We start from the raw sequence: 11,787 nt of genomic DNA on the forward strand, positions 1-11,787 counted from the left end.
GCAGAGTCACTTATAATTACGTCTCACCTGAAAGACGGAGCACAAGGAGGTTAAGTGACTTGCTCAGGGTCACACAATGAGTCAGTGGCTGAGCCGGGATTTGAACCGGGGACCTCCTGGTTACAAGCCCGTTTCTTTAACCACTGGACCACACAGCCTCCTATTGCTGATAGTGTGCTTTAACATCGATTTAGGTTTGCTAAACTGCCAGGATAATATTGTTTTATTGTTGTATACAAATACATTATAATGTATGTAACTATGGATATTGAAACTTGGCTGAATATTTTTGGTGCTACATATAGTCATAGTATAAATAAAGTTGCACCAAATTAGTCTGCATGAATCAAGTACTGTGCCACTGGGAACCCAAAGTACTAAGGTAGGTAGATAATTGTGCCAATATACAGTACAAAAGATCCATCAATGTTGTGTATATTTTCATGTAGCCAGGAAAGCTAATGTCCTGCAATATATAAGATGTTGTTCCCAGTGGGGAAACAGATCCTAGACCATATTAGTCATGTCTTAGAAACCATTTTCTTTAGCTTCATGACCCAATAATCCCTTGATATCACAAGTCAACTGACTAAGAGTACAGGCACACATGCTGCAACAAAATACCTTCACTTTTATTTACAGCTTCAAATGTAAGAGCCATTCAGCAACTAAATGATAAAATGGGACAAAATAATTATACACTCACACACCAGTTTACACACAATACATTGTTTACAGCTTTTCACATCATTTTATGCCACAGTCTGAAACTGCTTTAATTGCCTGTCACATAGGCTTGTCAGTTAGAGGCATTGAAATAAAAATAACCAAATGGGAGTATCAGTATGACTAGGAATGTTGAACATTTAGGGCAAGTCATACTGTTAGGGGAGCTCAGGATCGCATCCTTTCTCTGGGGCTCCAGTGGGTTATGGAAGCAAAACCAGCAGGGACTGCTTCTCCTCATTGTGCCAGAGCGGACCCTACTGGCCAGGCACTTGGTGAACAGCTGTAGGGCTTGGTGCTGACAAACGCTCTCAAATTCCTGGGGGTAAAAGAGGAAACTGGCTTGGTCATGGTATTGGAGGATGCCCACTGAACCTTTAGTTCTCCTGAGCTATCTGGAGAATTGCTGTGGTAAGGGGAACATAATTGGGACATTCTAAATTGGGGAGACAATCGGGGGTAAAATAAATGGGCACTAAATAAAAATAAAAAAGAATGTTAAACATTTAATAGGAATGCATCCTTATCAGGGCTCCTAAGACAGCAGCTATTTTACTGTACCAGTAAAATGGTTGCTGTTTAGTGCTGTGCATATTAACAGTTGCAAGTATTTGTTTTTTGGGATATCTTTTTAGAAGCCTATCTCTAAAATCGAGAACTTAATGCCCTAAAAAACATATCTGTCATATACAGTTTATACAGCCACATACATACAGACTATAGTATGGAGAGATATACATGGTTGGCATGAAGTTGCTTGGCATCAGGTATCTCCATACATGCTGTGTAATACCAGGACTTATTCAGTAAGCAGAAAAAAAATCTATCAGCCAGCTTACACTTGACAGGTACTGTACAGTTGACCAAAACCTGTGACACAAATAACTTTGAGAAGTCATCGAACATGGTGAACTTTTCTGTTGCTGCCACGGTGACAAACTCAAGGATCGACTCCAATGAATCCCATAGGTACAATTAAATGTGAAAAAGGAGAATGTTAAATATGTGCTTGAGAAGAAGGGACAAGGACAAGTGCAAGTGCTGTAAAAACAAGAGAGGAGTTATGGAGACTGCTAATGCATGGCAATGTGAATTACATGCTAGTTTCACAGCTTACTGCAGTTACCGGATTTGTATATTATTTGCATTAACTAAATGAACCTACATTGTTACTGATTTTTTCCACATGGGTTTTAAAAACTTCCATTATAACAATCAGAAAGAAACAAGCTTGCTAAGAGCTCATGGTTACATTTAATATAACATCTCTGTACAGATTGATAAATAACCTTTTATTATTTTCCATGTCAACTAAGAATATCTCGGTTTTGAATCATACTGTTATGGTTGAACCTTTAATACAGGCAATGGCATTACACATGTAGTATATTCTTAACCAACTGTCCAACAGAAATCGCAACACTGCACAATTTTAGTGATTGATCTGTTTGTTATTATTATTATTATTATTATTATTATTATTATTATTATTATTATTATTATTTTCATTTCACTTTCTCATTCCAAAGTTAACAGTTTGTGTTACAAACAACTGTGAGCTTTTGAACTACAAAACAAAATGAACCTCAAGCTTTGTAATTAACAGAAGCTGTTTCTGTGCCTTTGCTCTGTTAACTGCTGACTGACCTCATGGCACACTGTATTTCTCTTACCCTCCTAAGTCATTATCTAGCACTGTCATTTTGAATGCAGTAAGTCGAAGTTAATTTTCACAGCAGGGGTTTATGGATTTATATTTTCTAGAATGGAACTACTATTTCTTTCTTGCAATTAGGTGCTGTTTATCATCAACCAACGCACTAAATGAAATAACAGAAAGTTCTGAAAAAAGTGTGACCTTAAAATGTATGTAAAGATGATCTATGTGTGTACAGTATGTACATCCTCTGGCACTCTGCTCAAGTCCTCAAAACTGAGCTATGCCTTCAAGTGGTTGGCTATTCTGTCAATCTGACCCCTGGTCTCACACCTCAATGTGACCTTTATATGAGGAAGTTTTATTGTATGTTGTAACATTCCAATGTTTCTGTCTTTGTCTTTACTGCTTTTGTGGCTATTTATCCAGGAAGTTTCAGATTATTACTTCACTGGTTTTACAACTATTGGTCTTGGATTTTTCCTTCACAATTGTTTACCTTCCCGTATCTTTTATCTGTCTCACTCCTATTGTTATCCGTGAGCTGTTTTGAATCATTAGTTCGTCTGCATTCTAGCGGGATCATATATATATATATATATATATATATATATATATATATATATAAATATATATATATATATAAAAATTATTTCCCTACTCTTTATAATATAATTAGTATTAGTTTAGAGAAGCTTCATTTTACAATTGTGGATACTTTATTTCTTCAATTGGTTTGCAGTATTCCCTTAATGGTGCTCGTACATTCAAGTCATTTTTTTGCTAAAAGTAACACGTAACTCCATACAACATAGGTGACCACAGCTATCTGAGCAGGAGCCAACAGACACTAATTTTTTTACAAGACGGAAACTTCAGAATGGTACCTTGCCAAGCATTTCCTGAAAAATCTCAAGTCAATTCCTTGAGGGTTCATTGCAATCAATGATTGACCACTGTGTTTAATTCCAGGGGATCTATCTATAAATAACACAATTTGTCTGCCACTGTCAGTTTTGCTTTTGATGTTGTATGTACACAATCAATACTCCAATCATTGATTGAAAGCTGGCGATGTGGTACACAATTTGTTCTACTTGCTACAGCTCAAGGACAGATAAAGTATTGAAACTGATGTAATAACAAACTCTATTTACTAAAGTCTGAATTGCAAACAACTCTTAAATAATCTGTTTTCAATTATTTATTTAAAATGGTCTTGTTAGGGCTCTGGACTCTTGACCGGAGGGTCGTGGGTTCAATCCCAGGTGGGGGACACTGCTGCTGTACCCTTGAGCAAGGTACTTTACCTAGATTGCTCCAGTAAAAAAAAAAAACAAGTGTATACATGGGTATAAATGTGTGTTATCTAATGTGATATCTGTATAATGTGAAATAATGTGATATCTTGTAACAATTGTAAGTTGCCCTGGATAAGGGCGTCTGCTAAGAAATAAATAATAATAATAATAATAATAATAATAATAATAATAATAATAATAATATTAACAATAATTAATTACCTTACCCAGCAGATACATTTAATAGGAAAATATACAATACCTTTTGGCTGTGAGGATGTTTGCAAAAGTATGATAAGTATACCACATTTATTTACACTGAAAGTGTTTTAAGAAAATATGCATGTGTTATTATTTATTTTGATGCCCTGTAGATTTGCAATTAAAGGGGCTCTTAAACTTTTGTTGGCAAAATAATTCTGTTAGCCCCAGAGGTCACCTTTAGCAGCACCCCAATCTCTCCCTGTATGCATCAAGACCTGTTACCAGTAAATCAGAACCTAAATTACCTACTTTTTTTGCTTCTTTTCTTTGAATCTGTCAGAAGACCGTTTTTTTGCAGCTTGCACACAGATTAGTATACTACAGGGCTCCTTTTAAAAGGTCCACTCTAGTTTGACTGACAACTGTGTCAAAAAGTAATTGGAAGCTTTTGCAGTATTACATATCCATGTGTCACGGCAGTGTGACACAACACAATGTACAGCTGTTTTTATGTGGGCTTTTATGACCTTAACATCTCGTTAACCATTACACCATGCACCTTGTGCACATCAGGAAATGTATGCATCACCACAGTTACGTGGCTAACTTTATTTTCCCTGCTGAAGTACAGCAGATCTTTGCCAACTGCTTCACTGTTCATCTTCGTGTACATTATTCCAATTACATTACTCGTTTGCCATACAGTATGTAGTTGCCTGCATACAACTTTTATACAGTGCCAACTGGGACTATACTGGCCCATCTTAAACTCCACTCAGCTAAGATCAAGAGCTTCCAGAGACTAAATTAATAAAACAATTTATTGATTTTGGACTGCTGTACTTACATTTGCCTACTTATCTACTGTTTATTTACTTAAACAGCTATCACACTATTCACTTCTCTGTCAATCACCCTAGATCATTTTGGTGTGAGCAATGGTGCAATTATTATTTGTACAAGCTGCTTCATGATTCATTTAATGTTTTAGTTGAGTGCAGGGTGTCCATTTTAATCACAGAGGTCATCCTGTTTAACTTCAGTCCACCCAGCAGTACAACTGAGAGCAACTCTACACGTCAGGGATTTCTAGGGTGATTGGTTTCTTAACAACAAAACAAAAAGGTCTGCTTCTCAATACTCAAGGGGTTGCCATCAACTGGTATTAAAATCAAAGCAATATCTCACATACAGTTGAGAATTTTTGCTGACAAAGAAATTCAGACCTTGTGGGAATAGAATACATTGCATCAGTGTTATCCACCAAATCCTTCCCATCACTCTCAATGCACAATTCACGCTCAATAGATCCAAAGATGTTCTATTATTTCCTATTGATCTTAATCACATTTCAGTTTCTCCTTTTTAGTTCCCCTGTGATTATTTTGATCATGTCCTCTTAGACTTAAGAGATGTAGCCCTTGTTTGTATGCCTGGAGGGCATATGCCCCAGGCACACATAGTGCTTCAGGGCTTTAATATACTTCTGGTTGCCTGTCAATCAGGTTGGTCTAACAAGCCCGGCAAACAGAGCATTCCAGTTTGGCTCAGGTCAACCAAATAATACCTGATATCCATTAACGATGTCCATTAATGGTTTTTTTTTTTATCCGTAACTAAGTATTTACATTTTATGATCATGTACTGGACTACGTGTGACTCTTTCACTGGTGGCAAAGTTATGCAATTCCATAGCACCTGCTACACCACAGATGTATGCAGTTGCATCACAGTTCCTACAGATAGTCCTAAAAAATGTAATAATGCTGCACTGATCTGTGGGAGTGGCAAAAAAAACAACAGTGTTTTAAGGGTATATAAGGATCGTTTTATTTTATTGTGTTAGATGTTCCCATGTGTTGCTACAACTGTTTAAGAAAGGTGTGTGTATTGTTTTATAATTTTTTTTTACATTTTGACCACTTTTTTAAATTTTTAAATTGCATTCCCTGTCTCAAGATGGCTTCACATGTACCTGCATGGACCTCTCAGAACTACAACTCCTATCATCCTCCTGCTCACTGGTAAAAAGTAAAACAATACACACACCTTACGTAAACAGTTGTAGCAACACATGGGGACATGTAACACAATAAAATAAAAAGGTCCTTATATACCCTTTAATTATTCTTATTTGTATAGCCACTGCTCTCACAATAAGATAGACTTTGATATTGATATCATATTGACATTGAACTAGTATAAAGGCAAAAACACATGGTGTGTTAAATATGACCCAATATAAGGTGGTAAAGTGGGTAATAATTCAAAGATCTACATATTGGTAACTTACTTTAGTTGACAAGTAAATGTAAAACAGCCATACAAACACATACTGCTCAAAAAGATTAACCACTGGAAATAAAATCCATATCAATATAACATATTCAAATAAAATATAAAAAGCAGAGACTATTATCTATGTTCAGTTCTACAGAGTACCTACTCTTTTTAATGCATCTGGATAAGGACTTGAACTTAGATTTCACAATTTCCATCAAATGTACCAGTGCAATATGTAGTTCCATGGGCAATTCCCATTTCTGAAAGAACAGTGCAAATATACTGTAGCGTGCATGGGGGAAGGCAGCAGCAGGGCTGGCAGGTGACGTAATCACACACAAAGACATAAGCCCGATATACACTCCTTGCAAGGGAGCCGGCTCTTTTGTACAGCGGTATCGGCGCTATGCTTTAGTGCAGAGGTCCCGGGTTCGTGCCCACCCTCCGCTTGTGTGTGGATTGCCTCGCCCTGTGTGATACGCCTGCCTGCGAGAACCAAGATCGCTACAATACATTTTTTTTAGCACTTAAAAATAAATACAGTAAATGTTTGCTTTAGTGAAGCACTACCTGTCACATTTAAGAACCTGCCAGCTGGTTTAGTTTGCTTCCAGTAAATGACTGAGCACACTGCACAGAGCTGCATGATGATAGTCTCTATAAGTCACTTTGGATAAAGGCGTCTGCTAAATAAACAAATAATAATGATTTTTAAAAAAATGTCTTCAACGATAAAGTCACCAAGATCGGAAATTATTTTGCTAAAGATCACTCTGTCCAGTACAAGAAGGGGCCATTATTATTATTATTATTATTATTATTATTATTATTATTATTATTATTATTATTATTATTATTATTATTATTATTATTATTATTTGATAACTCACTTATGGTAACAATAGAATGTCTTTACTTTCAAAGTTGTTGTTTAGGTAAGTATTTAAATTTTTAGGAACATTTGTTGTACCCTTTTCAATGTGAAATGCATTTTTTTCTGATTTTAATAAATAGTATGTTTACTCTTAAAACCTTGAGAAGTGCTGTGAAATAAGCAATTTTTTAAAATGAAAAAAAATAATAATACAGACCAGAATATGAAAAATCAGTCCTTACAAGAGCATGCTAGTGGTTTAAATAACCCTCGTAGTTATCAAGGCAACACAAGATTGATCTTCTATTTCAGGCTGAACAGTGCTGTCTTTTTCAGCTTTGTTTTGCTGTTTCAGGGCCTCTTTTACAACTGGTTCAATAATCCATTAAAACACAGATTGTGCTGCAGCTGCTAAATGTAATATTCTACCGGTGCCATTTGATTATCATTTGAGAATAAAATGTAATTTACATTTGTTTCTATTTTCCATTCACATTATAAATATTTGTTTACATGTTAACTGGTACCAACAGAAATCACAAACCTGAACAGAAACTGTTTTATTAATTATACTGTAGATAAACCAGATGACAAACTGCTAATACGAGACAGTTTTGTTACTATATCATCAGTAGATTATGGTTGAGTTGCAAGACAATAGGTAGGTGACCCTAAAGATGATAGCCAGAGTTGGCTTTAGTTCTTTACTTACAAATTTGTCTTATCTACAGCACAGACATTGATGTAGGCTACAATTTGATTTGGTCATAATATTCAACACTGTATTTGAAGATGTAAAGGTTGGGAAAGCACTATTTTCTCTCGTTATGTAATGTGTCTTAATGTTAATACATCACTCTTTTAGAGTAATCTAATCTTATACTATTGCTATCAATATCATAATTCATGTTAACGGCATTTTTAATGAATGGATACCCTTTAGACTCATCAGCAACAACTTTAAATGGATATTGAACATTTTGAATGAATAATAATCTGCCTCATTTAGAGCACACATTTACTGATTTAGTACTGGATGTACTCAGTTAGATAAAACCAAGGCTCGTGTTGACAGCACTTACATTACTTTGGGAGAGTAGACAACAGACTGGCTTTTAATTGTCTTTTTATCTTCTGCCAGGATAATCAGCTCTTCATCCATAATCAAGTTTCTTAAACCAGCATGAACAGTTATGTATCTCTGACCAGGTCAAAACCAGTACTTTATGACCTAGCTTATATTCTTCATAGACAGTGTTTTTATTATTTATCTATGAGCAGTAAGCTACCGGACTGTATTTTTTTTAAATGTATTTTTGCTTAAGATTCATCTTTATAAACTTGCTTAGAGCTCGGTATCAGGTTGTCAGAAAACTGGGTTGATTTTGCTTTACTTTGTTTTTACCCGTCAGGCTTGGCACTCATTCCAGTTGCTAACTTCTATTGTTCTCAGACCAAGGGTTATAGGTGTAGAATCTACAGGAAACTACAGAACAGGTAGCCCACTGTTAGGTTATGAGTAAAATCATCCATTCGTTATGGCTGCCTTTTAGTTTAACACATAGATTTAAACACAGGTTTGTCAAATTAAATGAGTGACAATATCTTATGTATTATGTTAATTACTCATTTAAGCTGCTGGTATGCCCATGATAAAGTAAGCTAATTAATGATGATGACCCCATAAGAATGTGCATATACACTTGCTATTACCACAAACACACTATGTTTAATTCTCTATTCTTGGTTTCTAGTACATTTTTGACATACTTGACATACTTGAATAACTTTACACAGTAATACAATACATCACTACAAACAAGGTGTCAGTCAAGTCTAAGTTGCAGTACATTACTCTGCCACATTTGATGAGGTGTAATTTGAATAACTGGTGTGTAAAACAAGGTGCTTCAGCACCTGACATTAAATAATTAAACCAAAAATACTTAACAGGTTTTCTCATAAGTCTTTGGTATTATTAGTAATAAAATGGCATCCTTTCTTGTGCACCATATACTTATTTCACAAAAACAGTTATAAAAAGCGCCTGCATAACTTATATCTTTAAATATTTAACATCTCCTATCTCCTGTGTTGTCAATATGGCTTTGATCATCCAAGCATTTTTTATGTTGACCCCAGAGAGAACCTAACATTCTTTAATCCTGAAACATCAAAATCACATACATAGTGCTCTCATTTCAGATAAACACAGGACTACCCTTTTTAACTATAAGAGATATGTTTCTCGATTCCACATCATTCAATGCTTAGGTTACGTCAGACTCAAACTCTTAGTCATGGGACTAAGGTTTTAAAGCTTCAAATATTAAAAAAAAAAAAACACCAACAATTACAGCTGGTTGTTTTCAAATTCATCATGTAGAATAATGTTGGGAGTACTTAAAAAAAATAAAAACTTTATTTAACCATAATCCATGTAACTATGGTGATGGCATCCATTTCCAGTGCCCCTCTCCAATTTTTAATTAATATATATATATATTTTCTGGTCTTTTTGTTAGTTGATATTCCAATGATATATGCTTCTGAACTTTGTTGTCTACATTGGTCTTCATCTTTTTAAGATTCAAGGAATGCATGCTAATGGCTGCCCTGGATTTAAGATGAGGCCCACACACAGTATTAATGGAACAGACCTTGGTCAGTCTGAGCAGCACTTTGAAGCATATGTTCAGTGTTGGACAAAGCCCCTTGGGTTGGTTTTGCCTCCTGACATTTAAAGCACTTACTTTTACATACTTCGTTTCATCATACAAAGTGCTGCACTAAATCCACATAAAATATGGATTTTATTGCAGCAGTGACAAGCCTCTTTCATATAGCTGATGTATACAGCCTTATTCATTATCTGCATTTGATCAAAATCAATCAACTGCAGACTTTCAAGAATGTCTTATGTTGTACAAAGAAATGTGCCTCCCTGAATTCATATAATTAGCATATTTATAAATACTAATCCCACAAGTGAATTATGAATGCCCCTTTCATGTGCTCTGGGTGACGATAACTGCATTACAAAACTGTATGGTTTTCTTTCGGTGGCATCCAATTAACACTGTATGAGCTTATGTCATAGCCACAGTTCATATAGTTTAAAGCCTGGTTAAATTAAACAAATGTTACTGCATCAAAAATGTTAATGTGAAGAGTCTAAAGCCTGTTACAGAATGGTGCAAAAAATGTATAATAGGTAGGCTAATGAACAATAGGTGTCACACACGAACCATTTCAAGTTGCAATAGCCTATTTCAAGAGAAAAGTATATTGTAAAACAATACAAACAACTGATGACTTTGGAAAAAAATATAATTTTAAAAAATAGCACACTTGTTGACATGCAAAACAATTTCCTTTGAAACTGCTTGCAATATTGTGCTTTAATTATTAGTTTCCCTTATCTATGTGTATGTTTCCCACAATAATTAAACCTTTTAACATACAAAGAATGTTTTCATTTAGAACGAGATGATTTATAAATGGATGTTTTTAGAACTAAGAACTACTAATGGTCTTTGAACTGTACCAGGTGAAATGTATTATCTAATAAGAAAATATATTGCTCATATGTCAAATTATGGAAATAATTAATGTAAGTGTGTATAGATGCACAAACAAACGTTCGTAATCCACTTTTTAATAAGAAGTGCACTCGAGCACTATAAATCATAAATACATGTAAAATGAATAGGATTATGTTTATTTTAAACAGAATAAGTAAAACACACGACAAGGCAAGGTTGTTTGAACTTGCACTGTGTGCATGTATATAATTGGCCGTTTTGCGTTGTTTAATAAGGGAGGGGATCGGGTCACTACTTTTTTTTTATTTTAAGAAAGGTCCACACAGTACTTAAGAAATAAAACTTAATTAATACAAAGGGTCCTCATATGGTTTATTTTCTCGTTTTCACATACACATGTTTTAATAAAGTTAAGTAAATCCAATAAGAGGTTTGTATTAAATCACACTTACCTGATACCGACAGAAGTTCACAATCCTAGCATAAGGCAAACCACTATCAAATAACGTGATGTGTATCCTTTCACTGCAGCAGTTGAACTGAGTCAATACAGTCTGCTCCACGGCTGCCTCACTCCGCATCACTTTTTTGCTCTGGATGGCACTCCTCCTGATTGGTTGACATTCTGATTGGCTGATTAATACAAAAAAAACGGAGCTGGAGATGATGGAGCTGCAGAATTGAGGATGCGGGCATTACATGTTGGATATTCCGGAAGATTTCCATGTGAATGCAGTGGGAGTGTTCAAAGAGTACGGCTTTGTTAATAACCCCTCCCCCCATTATAGCTGGTGTTTGATGTCTGAAGGCTATCTCCTCCTGTTCTAATCTGTTTCTCCAATGATAATAAAACGGTAAAAACATGCCAGCAACTTGTAAATAATTTTTAGATGAGTCGCTCCACCCCCCCCCCCCTTTCCACCCCTTTCCACAAGCTGCAGTAGCCGAGAAAGAGTGGCACCGTTGCTATCAGAAAGGCATAAACATATTTCTTCATAAATATTTACCACCATTTGTATTTTTAATTAGCAAAACAGTGGCATTTTAGTAGAGTATATTTTAAAATTTGACAAGGGCTATCTGTCATGTGGAAGGAAATGACTAACTTTTTGTATTGCATTATTATGAGATTGTAAACATTACTAAGACTACTACGACTACTACTACTACTACTACTAATAATAATAATAATAATAA

General features: G+C 35.1%; 1 protein-coding gene across 1 annotated transcript in view; it reads right to left on the reverse strand.

Moving 5' to 3' along the window:
* LOC117394762 (cadherin-10-like) overlaps positions 1-11,307 on the reverse strand; it is a 31,679-nt gene extending 20,372 nt beyond the window's left edge. The window contains exon 1 of the mRNA XM_033993301.3: positions 11,043-11,307. The gene's annotated coding sequence lies outside the window, so the exon portion shown is untranslated. The remainder of the gene's footprint in view (positions 1-11,042) is intronic.
* Positions 11,308-11,787: the final 480 nt, after the last annotated feature.

This window comes from Acipenser ruthenus, chromosome 3 (genome assembly GCF_902713425.1).
Source record: "Acipenser ruthenus chromosome 3, fAciRut3.2 maternal haplotype, whole genome shotgun sequence".
NCBI classification, from domain to species: domain Eukaryota; kingdom Metazoa; phylum Chordata; class Actinopteri; order Acipenseriformes; family Acipenseridae; genus Acipenser; species Acipenser ruthenus.